Here is a 12,593-nt window from a genome sequence, read left to right as displayed (position 1 = left end):
GTGGGCTGTGGAATGCCACATTTCAGACAATGGTCATGGCATGTTCAAGGTACTTCTTTGTTACCTTGAAGCATCTGAACATACTAATGTAGATTAGGGGTCTTCTGGATTCTCTTCCCTCTGAGGTGACTCCCCTCACTGAATACCAGGACTCTTCAGTCCAGAATCTTCTCTTTGCCCTTGGGGTGGGCACTTTCAATCTAGAGATTTTGGCGTTCAGTTTGAATATGAAAAATTGATAAACTAATCCTGGATTGAGTGCCATCATCTATCTGTTCTCTCATTTTTTCCTTCCTTACTCCTTGGTCACTTCTGGGAGATTTCATTTTATATGTATTTTACAACTTCCAATCCTTTTCTGCCCAGGAATTGGAGCCAGTTCACGGGCATTTTGAATTAGAATTCCTTTCCTGTTGTTAATGGGGTTCTGGGGAGGAGGGATGAAGTCATGTGTTCATTCTGTTATTTTCAACAAGGGGGAAGGTGACTTTGAAAAAAAGCAGTTAGATAATTTTGTTCTTTAAAAAGGAGTTTATTAATTGGACAGAGCAACAAAATTTAGTCGTGTTATTAGATACTAGCATTGTTACCTTGAAAAGAGTGATTTGAATTAAAGACTGGTCTGTCAAACCAAGGCAAATACAAGGAAGGGTATGGTCACAGTATTAAATGGGTAAAAGTAAAATTAATATAAAATATATTCTGCAGCACAAAGAAGGTAATTTTATCCTATTATTCTTTGGTCTAGAACATCATTGTACAGCTGATGCGATGTCTGGTGATAGTAAAATGCAAACCATATCTAATTGCTTCATTTTCTCCGTCAAATTAAACCCACCTAATTCTTGGCACTTTGAGCATTCAATCTCATCATTTGTTTGGGGAAGGTGAATATTTTTCCTAGGGTCATTTACGTTGCCTTGGGCCTTTCAGAGCTTAGAAAAATTAGAAACAAATCTTTGGCTTTTTGTTAAGGCTCATTGTAACTTAATCCAAGTGGGTTGTCAGGAAATCATAGCATTGAAAAATAAATGAACCTAGTAAACCAGTGGTGTGTTAAATAGTGACTAAACACAGACAAACAGAAAGTTGATGACTTAGAAAGTAGAGTGAAGAAAATTTCAGAGGAGCTAATCATTGTAGCTCAGTTGGTAGTACTTGCCCCCGATGGATAAAACCCTGGATTTAATCTCCAGTGTCACATAAACTGGTATGGTAGTACACTCACTTTGTTCTAAGCACACTCAGGAGATAGAGCCAGGAGGATTAGAAAGTTGTGGTCATTTTACACTAACCTGGGATGCATGAGACCCTGTCAGATGAGTGAGCAAGTGAATGAAAGAATGAGTAAAATTACAGAGAATTCAGCATAGTGGCAGAATTAGAGGTTATGAAAATATGCTTCAGGTAATTGCAGTATTCTTGTGGCTTTGAGTCTTAGTTTGCATGATGGTTAGAATAATCTCAGTGAGGGACTGACTACATCAGGTTGGCCTGTGGGCATATCTGAGTGGGCATTATATTAAGTTAGTTGGTGTGGGAAGACCCAGCCTGCTGTGAGTGGCACCATTCCTAGGCAGATTGTCCCAAACCGTATGAATAAGAAGTCAAGCTGAACAGCATGCAAGCAAGCATGCATGCATTCCTCAGTTTTTGACTATGACTGTGATGTGATTAGCTATTTGAAGTTCCTGTTATGCCTTCCCCACAGTGGTGGGCTGTAACCAGGAATGGTAAATGGAAAGAAACCCCTTTGTTTCTTAAGGGCATTTTATCATAGCTGCAGAAATGAAAGTAACTCACTTAGATCCGAAACTACAATAAATCCTAAGCAAGATCAATAAAGAAGACATCTGAAACCAAATTAAATGTAGTGAAAATATTAAACACAATTAAAAGCCTAAGAGGAATAGCAATAGTGATCACATTTGCGGGGCTAGATTAGTCTAGTGAACCGCTCGCTCTTCAGCAGCAATATGGAAGCTGGAAGATAATCTGTGCTGAGAGCAAAATGTTGGCCAGACCCCTCCATTCCCAACCACTGTGCTCACATAATTTATCTTTCAAGAATGAGAAGGAAATAAAAACATTTTCAGAAAGCCGAAAGACCCAGAGGCCCTGTTAAATGAGAGTCTACTTGTGGAAGATGAACAGTGACCTTGTTGGGAATTTTTAGATACAAGGAAGAGGGGTGGGCAGTGAAAAGGATAAACAAAAGAAAAAAAAAATGGATGTGCTTTGACTATCAAAAGAACAGCATGTGCTGTGTGGCATGGCCAGAAGGAAAGCTGTGTGGTTCCGGACCACTACCTTTTGCTGTAGTGTGCATAATAATATCTCTAGAGTAATTGTTAGTGCATATAAATCACCTCTAAGTTAGTAGGGCAACAAATCAGAGAGCAAAGTCTGTAACTCCCTTCCCTCAACGCAACATGAACAATTCAGGGGGACAGAAGGCTTGGGGAAACAGGTAGCAAATGAGAAGAGTTAGAAATGAGTCTCTATATGTAAATAGTCCCTACTAATGGACTGAAATTTATGCAGTAGGAAGCGAAATGCAAGATTAAAAATAGATTCAATTGTAGTTGGTAAGATGTTTAAAATATATTTTGGATTCGACTTTTGACTTCAGTTGTGTAGACATTTTATTTCTTTTCTTTGTTTTTTTTTTTTTTTTTCTGTCACACATCTGCCTTTGTTGTGAACAGCAGGTGGGACACTTGTAGCAATGGTAAAAAAAAAAAAAAAAAAAAAAAAAAATTAATTTACAGAGCAGGGACTTGAAGAGCTGCCTTGTGGGTTCCACTGGGGATTCATAAGTAATGACAACCCAGAGCAGGAGGAAGAGGACTCCAAAGCCCATGAAGAGTGAGGCCACCAAGGAGATGCGGAGCCCTTTGTAAATGTTGCGTGTGTACTTGGTGGAGGTGACCTCATAAGTGAAGAACCAGGCGGTAAAGAACATGCCGATGGCCAGAAGTATGACGGTCAGGTGTGGGAAGACAGCCCGGTTCACTGGGCTGGTATATGCACGCATGGCCTTGAGCTCCATTTTGCCCTGCACAGGATGATATATTTTTTTCTTAAGGAGGAAATTTGTTTAAATTTTTATTCCTTGATGTATCTTAATATTTTCATAAATTATATTTTAAAGATCAATTTAGGCCAAATTAAATGGCAATGGAAAAATATTTTAAAACTGCACAGTAGTTAAAATCAAGCCTTCATATATACATGTATATACAAGTATATATGTATATATGTATGTGTATGTAAAACAATTAGAGGAAGACAAATCTCAAGGAATCATTTTCGAAATACAGAAACAGATAATTCAAAAATTAATAAAAGGTATATTTCATAAAATCCCACTTATATCCAGTAGTAACTGATGACAGAAAAGCTGAAACAAATGTGCCTTTGTGGGTCATCTTGGCAATGACTCAACAGCAGAAGTGATCTTGGAATGGTTGGGAAGTCTGCTTATTTGCTGGTGGTAGGATCCAAACCAATGCTTCATTTGTGGTATTGTTGAGTGTACAAACGGTGATTCAGAAACTCAGATGTGCTCGTTGATTTTAAGGCAATAATCGCAGTTCTAAGCAATGTTATGAGGAAACTCCATTTTACAGTGCCATTTATAAAGGCAGAAAGAGTCTAACCATTACAAGTAACTGAGTCTGAGTGTCCAAGAAGGACAATGTAAACCCATAATGGTTTGTATGTATTTTTAAAAAGATTTATTTTTATGTTTATTAGTATGTATTCATGTGTGTGTGTGTGTGAGTATGTGTGTGTGTGTATGTGTGTCTGAGTGTGTGTCTGAGTGTGTGTGTGTGTGTGTGTGTGTGTGTGTGTGTGTGTGTGGGCTTCTGCAGAGGCCAGAAGAATGCATCTCTTCACCTGGAGCTGGAGTTACAGGTGCTTGTAAGCCACCTGATATGGGTGCTGTGACTCAAACGTGGGTCCTTTGGAACAGCAGGAAGCTTTCTTAGCCACTAAGCCATTACTTAATTACTTAATCACTCTCCAGCCCTTACAATATTTTTCTTTTAAATTTGGGACTATAATTTTGTAATTTACCCCCTCCCTTTCTTCCCTTCAAACCCTCCCATGTCAATCACCTTTCTTTCAAATGCTTGGCTCCTTTACAGTCTTCGTGGGTTTTTGAGGGGGTGGGGGTGCAGAGAACAAGGGCTTACTGTGTTGCTCTGTTTGGTCTTGGGTTCCTGTACTGATTCTACTGGCCTCCCTAGTGCCTAGCTCTATAGCCTTATACCACTGCACCTGGGTATACACAGTTTTCTTTAAACGGCTTACCAGTCGGGCATTAGAGCAGTCTCGTTTTATTTTTATTGATGGAAAAAACTCTTCATGACAATAATTTTAACAAGTAAATTGTGTATGATAATCCTAATTGTACTATAATTTTAAAGTTTATTTGCATTTACATATGTCTAGAAAAGTTGTCTTTTTCTGTGTGTGTTTGGGTCAGGTGTGTGTGCTTGCCAGTTTATGCATGTACAGAGGCCAGAGGTCGACGCTGGTTGTTTTTGTCACTCTCCATCTTGGTTTTTGAGACAGGGTCTCTCATTGGGTTTCCTGGTTCCCTTTTCAGCTAGACTAGCTGGCCAGTGAGCTTCTGGGATCTGGCTCTCTCTGTCCTGTCCCCTGTAGGACCTATAGGGGCCCATGCTGTACAAGTGCATCACCATGCCAAGCTATTATGTGGGTGCTGAAGATGTGAACTCAGGTCCTCACGCTTGTGTGAGAGGCACTGTCCCCACTGAGTCAACTTCCCAGCCCTGAAAAGTCGTACTGTATGTACAACCTTTTGTTTATTTATATTTCTTAGCATTTTGGTTCTGCACTTTATTATAAAATAAAAAAATGTATTCAAAAAGACTATAATACTAGATTATGTGTTGCATTTTACGTTACATGCCTAGAAGCATTGTCTTATGTTTCAGATGTGTGTTGGTTTTGCATGCATTATTCACCTGTCCCTGTGTGAGTTTACGAATGTTTCTCAGCCTTGTACTTTTCCTTCTTCATCTTTAAAGTGTAAATGATGACCTCTACCTCACAGAAGAACTGTGTGTGTGTGTGTGTGTGTGTGTGTGTGTGTAAGGTGATGCAGGTGGCCTGTTTATTTCAGCACCTCACAAGAGTCCAAGGCAGGAACTATGGCTGCCATCGTCACTGCCATCCTTGATCTGAGACTGGTTTACAAGTGGTTAAACCGACCTTCATATGATTGAGCTACCACATGGGAAGGGGAGGCCCTAAGGAATAGAAGGGCTGAATAAAAGTTTATGACCTTTCATTGACTTTTCTTTTTAAACCAGGCCTCACGAACAAGAAAGGTGATTCTGTCACTGGCTTTGTTACATTATTTTATTTAGAAAAATACATTCTACAACTTAAATATATCTCGTGGACCCTGCACCCTCAGCTCAGACTGTTATAACAAACTCATAGATGGGGTGGTTAAAGCCACAGGGATTTAGTTTCTCTTGGTTTGGAGGCTGGGAAGTTCAGGATGAAGGGGCTGATCCCCTCAGTTGCTGGGTAGGGCTGAATTCCTGGTTTTAAATCGATAGCTTCCTCTTCTAGCCTCATAGGGCAGAGACACAGGGTTGGGCTCTCCTCTCCTAATGTCACTAATCCCATTATGGGACCTCATCCAGACCTGGGTATCCCTGAAAGTCTCCTCTCCAAATGTGTCATTTCAGGGGCAAAAGTTTCAACACGTTCATTTGATGAGGCATAATTCAGCTCACAGCACCACCCAAAGTTATTTGATGAGATTAAATTGTAAGTGACTTATATTTGCTCAAAGTTCACTAACTCGGGAAAGACAGGATGAGGCAATGGAGTTAGTATGTGTGCTGACCCAAGAAGTTAGGGTTCTTCAGTGGTGCTGGTCCTGCTGAGGCTTAAGCAACTGTATTTAGTGTCTCTCATCTGCTTTTATGAAGACATTTTAACTATTTCTTGGTTCATAGGTCTAGTGGCTTCTGTATTAGAGTACCCTACCATAATGTCTACTCTGATGACCCAGGAAATACAGCATTCACCTCAAGGGGAGTACTCTGTTTTGGAATCAAATATGAATGACCATGTTCAGGAACACACATTTGATTGCTCCAAATTCCATGTTCCAACAGGGTAACAGTTTCGTGACTTTTTACAAAATAATAACAGAACAAAGAATCCACGAATCAAGACACTTTTCAAATACATTGGTGGGAACATTGGGTAGGCAGTTACAGCAAAGCGGGGAAGTCCGTGCTGTGGGCCTCAGATGCTGTCTGATGACATGCTTAGCCTTTTGGTGGGTAGAAGTTAGTGGTCTCTTAAGTTAATGAGTTCCAGAAGGTTTTACCTCATAGTCGTAAGGATGTTAGGTTAGACACAGAGGAGGGTAAATAACCTCATATGGATTCTAATTAGGTTCTGAATCACTGGAATTCTAACCAATTAATCAGCCTTGTGGAGAGTTTGGTGTAAAGTACAGTTTATTTCTGAAAACTTTCAAACAGCTCACAGGAGAGGGGGGCTTTCGGGGGAATTGCTGAAAGTATCATCCATGCTTTTCCATGCCCTGATGTGCTGCCCTTACTAACAATGCTGTTGACATCACCTGATGAGGCCCTAGTGCAAGGGGTGATATATAATCTACACACAGAAGCAGTTCATCTGGTACTAAGCTATCTGGGCAAGACAACAAAGAACCTAGAAGTGGCTGCAGCATAACTGGTCCATGTTTTTAACCGCAATGTCTCATGTAGTTTCCCACAGTGCCTGAGTGGGAACTACCTCAGGTCCTTGTAACTACCACCACTGTGTGGAAACTGAGGCTGAAGAACACCAAGGCTTTGGAGGAGGAACCTATAGGACCTAGGTTCTAAGCCTTGCCTTCCAAAGTTTTTGAAGCAGAGCTCTTAAGTTAACAGGAGTGAATCCTGCCCCACTGCAGGAAAGAGGGAGAACATGTACAGAAGCAGCAGGTATTAATTAGCCTTTTAATACGGAGCCTCCACCGTCAGTTTCCTGTCATCCTCTCACATTCTCATCTGACCTCCGCATCTAGAGGAAGACAAAAATATATTGCAGTGTGTAATGATCTGAATCTTCAACACTGGTGGCACATACTTTATGCCATGAAATGTGTATGTCACTGCAAGATCCTTTATTCTTACCATGGGTCTTTCAAGGCAGGAAGCACCAGAAAGTAACAGGAGATGGGCAACTTTGTAGAACAAGGAATAGTGTGGACAGACACTGCTCAGCTGAAGTTCCAACTGGGCAATTAAATATGTATTTCATCTCCCAGTTTTTGTAGTTTTTTTTTTTTTTTTTTTTTTTTTTTGCATCTTTAGAGAGATACAAGTTTCTTTTCTATGCCAATTATATGGCTAGTGGCCAAAACCCAGAAAACTCAGCTGGATACAGCAGCCTGTACAGGTCAGTGAAGGGCATCCATGAGCAGGTCTCTTTAGTACCCATTCGTGTGCTCCGCTACACTTGTTGCAGTCTGAACTCTGTCTGGGTAGTGCTGGCCTACAATGCTAAGCCCCTATCCAGCCCAGCCTGAGGGGGGCCCCACCAGGCTTTCATGTTAGGATCAGAATCCCAGCCGTTGTGATTCCCCATAAATCATGGTAGTGCAGTCTTTAAGATGAAAAAACCAGCCACTTGTGACCACAGCCACACCCACTAAAACCAGTAACTAAACCAAGGTCCCTGAACTTGAAAGTGTCGCTGAGAAGCCGCAGCCTTGAGTTTGTGAGGAGGTCACAGCTCTTCTATCTCGGCATGTGCCTCTTTCAAGAGGTCTTTCAAATGGAGAAGCCTGTTGAAGTGAAAAGATAGACATTAATCAGCACTGCCTCAAGTCTCTCCTCCTTTGCCTCTGGGACAAAGCTGGCTGTGTCAAGCCAGGTTCTCTTCTCTCCTACAATGCCTGAAGGAACTGGCCACTGTCTTAGAGAGGATTTCATTCCCTGGGGAACTGTTGTTGCCTTGGTGAGGTATCCCAGCATTCCCAGGACATTTCTACACTCTGTAGCCTTATCTGCAACTGCAAGGTGTTCCTCAGGAGCACCTGCTTCAGTGCGATGTGCTCCCAGACAGCCCAAAGTCCTCTTCTCCCTGCAAGTCTTAGACCCCTAGTTCCTTTCCTTATCACTGTGATGAAACATCCAACAGAGGCAACGGGAAGGAGGCAGGGTTTACTTTGCTCATCTTGATGGGCTGTAGCCCATCACGGTAGCGGAGGCATGGTGGCAGTGGCAGATGCTAGAAGGATGCCACTGAAACCTCGGACCTCATATCTAGGTGGGAAAGCTGCAAATATTGGAACCTTCGCCTGGATTATGAAACTTTCCGTCTGACCCCAGCAACCCACTTCTTCCAGTGAGGCCCCACCTCCTAAAGGTTCCACATCCTCCCAAAACAGTACCACCAACTGGGGACCAAGTGTTTCTACATGTGAGCCTGTGGGGGAATACAGGTGACCAGCGAAATTGAGCCATGGGAGACAGATCCCATTTGGTGGTATAGCACCACAGAGTCTAACAGCAATACCTTAGCCATTCCAACAAGAAAAGCCATTCTAATGCTTTGCATGTAAACAGTTTTACTATTTTGCATATTTTATATTTGTAGAGTAATTCACTGTTTAAAATTTAACACAAAACGTTTTTGTTGAATGATGGATAAATGTATTCATCAAGGAATATATTCAACAAGGAAACCACTGCGCTTCATAAGACTTCCTAAAGAGAGTTTTGTGTTATGGGAAGATATGTGATTTACTTAATCAATTGTTGTGTAAACAAGGGAGATGTTAATTTTTTTTTCTTTTTCAGAAAAGACATTTTCAGGGAATAATAGTGCTTAGCTTATAGTATGATATGTTCTTTTTCTGGCTTCATAATATTTCTGCATAGAAACTTTTCTCTAGTTGAATAATGAGAGAATAACAAATATGCCTTTTCTACTATCTTCCTATGTAAATGTCTGTTATTGGCATTCATCTTTACATGGAGTTGAACAGCAGCACGTGGCTATGTGGCAACTGTGCAGCCAGAAGCAAAGCTCAGAGGGATGAAGGCAGAGGAGAGTGACCTGGGGAGCAAAGACCATGGGAAGGCCAAGAGTTTGTGCTGGTTGGCGCTTTCATTGGAGAGAAGGGAAAAGCAAGCATAGGAATTAGAGATTTCCAGAGGGACAAAGATGTGAGAACATGAAGTGAGGAGGCAGGGAGCGAAAGACCAAGAGAAATGTCGGGATCTGGTTGAGGAGCAGTGGCAACAGCCAACAAGAGAGAAGAAGCAATGCAAAGGGGAATGGAGTGGGACAGAGGAGGGGGAGGAAGGCTAGAGGAGGGGGGAGGGAACGAGAGGATTGAGTAGACTTGGGAAGTGGAGCAAGTAGCTCCAGTGGAGAAAGCTTATTTGTTAGTATTCTCAGTGCTGGGACAAAACAAAAAAGGAACTTAGGGACAGAGGAGTTATTTTGGCTCACAGTTTGCTGTCCCGTGTGGTGGCGAAGGGGGCAGCAGGAGTGGTTTGAACTGTAGAGCAGGAATGGAAGCAGTGTGTCCTCAGTCAGGAGGCAGAGAAAGGAGTGCTGGGGCTCAGATCACTCCCTCCGTTTTTAAAAAATTTAATTTAATTTTTTTTCATTCAAGACACACCACCCGCCCTTGGGGGTCTCTCATTTGGTGTTATGTCTACCCTTGCTGTTAGGCTTATCCAGAAATACCTTCACAGACCTGCCCAGACTGTGACTCTTAGGTGGAGATTAACCATTACAATAGGTAGAAGGATTGTTCTTTGTGGCTATTTCTCATGAAAGGTGAATGTCTCTAAAGTCCTGGTGGGAGGTTGGTGGGGGTGGGGCAGATGAACACATTCAGACCCGTGGTCTGCTTTCCTTTTTCTTAAAAAAAAAAAAAAAACAACAAAGGATTTATATTTATTTGTAATTGTGTGTGTGCACCCACGTGCTGGCACAGGTCAGAAGAGATTGTCAGATCCGCAGGAGCTGGAATTAAAGGCAGAGGTGAGCCATCTGACATGACATGGGGACCTAACTCAGGCCCCCTATAATGTCCGTAAGCTCTAAGCTCTGCTAGAGACTGAGCCTTCTTTCCAAATCCCTGCCTTTCTTTTTCCCACGTCCTGCTCCTGAGAGGTGGCACCTGGATATGTAAGTCCAGATCGGCACTGAAGGCTGGCAAGTCCTTGTTATCTCATGCCCACTGTTGTCGCTGAAGCCCCACTTCCAAGAGTCCACAGTGCTGTGGTGCTCACAGACACAGCCAGTGAGTGACCTGCATGGCCATGCCATCTGAGCCACACAATTCTGGGCCTCCACACCCTTCACTCTCCATTTCTCCGAATGTTGGCCCAGGGCTCCCCATCACCTCCTCCCTAAATCCATTGGCCACGGCTCCTCATTCCCTTCTGGTTTGTGGAGGTCGTTTGTATGGAACATCATTTCCCTTTTTTTGTTTGTTTTTGTTCTCCCTGTTCAGTAATCCTGAGGCTCCAGTATTTAAGGTACAGTGACTCCTGCTGAGAAGGGCCATTCACTGTCTGGTCAGTTGCTGCTCCCAGAGTGGCAAGGCCCACTGAGGCTGCACAGTCCTTTCAGGGCCTTCCTTTTATCTGGAAACTCAGGACAAAAGCCAGCTCTTTTAGCCTCCTTCCTTGGCTGTTTTCCTTCCATTCCCAGCAGCAACCACCCTCCTCTGTGCGTTTCTGATCACAGAATCCCATAAACTTGGGCTGAGAGTCACAAAGCCATTGTTGCAAGGTGTGTGGCACATCTTTCCATGTACTCTTCCTGTTGCCCTGACTTCTAATCCCCTTGACCTTGACTAGTGACTCTCCCAGTCTGTCTTTCCCGGAGCCTCACCTTCCTCATCTCTCTTGGTAGTCTTTTCTTCCCATTCCTTATGTTTCCTGAATATTTGGATTGTGGAATATTCAGACTGTTTATCACATGCAGCTAACTACAGTGTATGTAAACTAGAATATGCTAAGCAGCACCTTCCCTCCAACATGGGAATAGCACTGGTGTTTTCATAGCCCTGGTGCCAGGCTCCTGAGCCTGCTCAGTCTTGGCACTTCTTTGGAACTCAGTAGACACTTTGTCTTTCAATTCTGACTTGCATCTTCCCAGCACAACCCTTCCCTGCAGAGTATGTTAGCTCAGCTGTGGGTGGCATCAGGATTTCTTACCTGCTGGCTCCTGTGACACTCTCCACCTCTATGACTCCTACTCCTACTCAGCCTACCTTCAGATTCTAGCATCCCTGTGCTCTCATTTCTTTTCAGTCCTATCATTTGCATTGTTTCCCAGCTACAAGAATATTGCATTCTGTGTGTTAATAACTTGGAATTAGAGAATAAGTGGAACCAACAATCACATATACTTAGCATTAATATAATAGCTTTGTTCCATTTGTGGTGTACTGTGTGCACACACACACACATGCACACACAGGGCGAGGAGGGGAGGGGGAAAGGAAGAGAGGGAAAGAAAGAGAATCTTTTTCTTTTGCATGAACACATATTGGATGTGCATTGAATTAATTCATTATGACTTAATGCTGGTTGTGGAGCATCAAAGTCAATGTGTGAGTGCTCTAGTCTGAAGTCAGATGCTACAGTTATTGAATGACAATCTGACATTGTAACAAGCATGAGTATTGCTACTATTTTTATTGTCATTTACTAGTGGTATTCACATTGCAGAAATTGTATGTTTGTGTAAGGACAAAAGTTATCTGACCCCGCCCTGTTAGATGTCGTTATTCCTAGTGTGGTGCAAGCTGTGATGTTTAACAAATGTGTGTTTGCAGCTGAGTTTTATGAAGAAGCAGGGCATATTGGTGCTACTTTACAGTTCCCCGGCATATTCTACTCTTCTTTCTCTCTGTCTTCTAAATTATCTCTGTGCTGATGACTTACTGTAGGTGTGGCAGTATGATTTTGGAGGTTTCACTCCTTGAGAATTCTTTGCATAACAAACTTGACAAATGATTGTTAGTTTATCCTTGGAAAGACATGAAAGGTCCAAATAAGACCTTTCCTTAAAAGGTGTACTCTCTAAGCAAACAAATAAGGGAATGAGATCTTAAGGATTGTTTACTCTTGAGATAGTTCACAAAAATAATTCCATACAGATATGGATTATGATATAGTGTAATAGTTTTTTGTGTTGCTTTATATTATTATTTATGGTTCTTTATGCTTCTTTGCTTAGAAAGGATATAACAATCTGTGATGGTAGTTAGCTAATCCTTTTACTCTTAATACTTGTACTGTTTAATTGGTGTTTATATTTATTGATTATTTGGGACTATCACATCATATACCCCAGTCATGCTCACCTCCCAGTCCTCCCATGTCTGCCTACTCTTCTCCTTGAACATCCCCCCCCAAAAAAAAAAGAAGAAAGAGTTGTGTTGTCCATATATGTGTTGTCCATATACTCACTGGAACATGGTAAAATTCTTAGCAGTCATTCTCCCCAAAGGGAGGCTGAGCGTTTCTCCCCAAAGGGAGGCTGAG

General features: G+C 42.1%; 1 protein-coding gene across 3 annotated transcripts in view; it reads left to right on the top strand.

Annotated features, from left to right (window-relative positions):
* Positions 1 to 12,593, top strand: part of Arnt2 (aryl hydrocarbon receptor nuclear translocator 2) — a 153,340-nt gene that overhangs the window by 14,129 nt on the left and 126,618 nt on the right. The gene's annotated exons all lie outside the window — the stretch shown is intronic.

Source organism: Psammomys obesus, unplaced genomic scaffold (genome assembly GCF_907164565.1).
Source record: "Psammomys obesus unplaced genomic scaffold, mPsaObe1.curated_primary_1811, whole genome shotgun sequence".
In the NCBI taxonomy this organism is placed as follows: domain Eukaryota; kingdom Metazoa; phylum Chordata; class Mammalia; order Rodentia; family Muridae; genus Psammomys; species Psammomys obesus.
The sequence above is the reverse complement of the archived record's forward strand: the minus strand, read 5'-3'. Positions and strand labels throughout refer to the sequence as shown.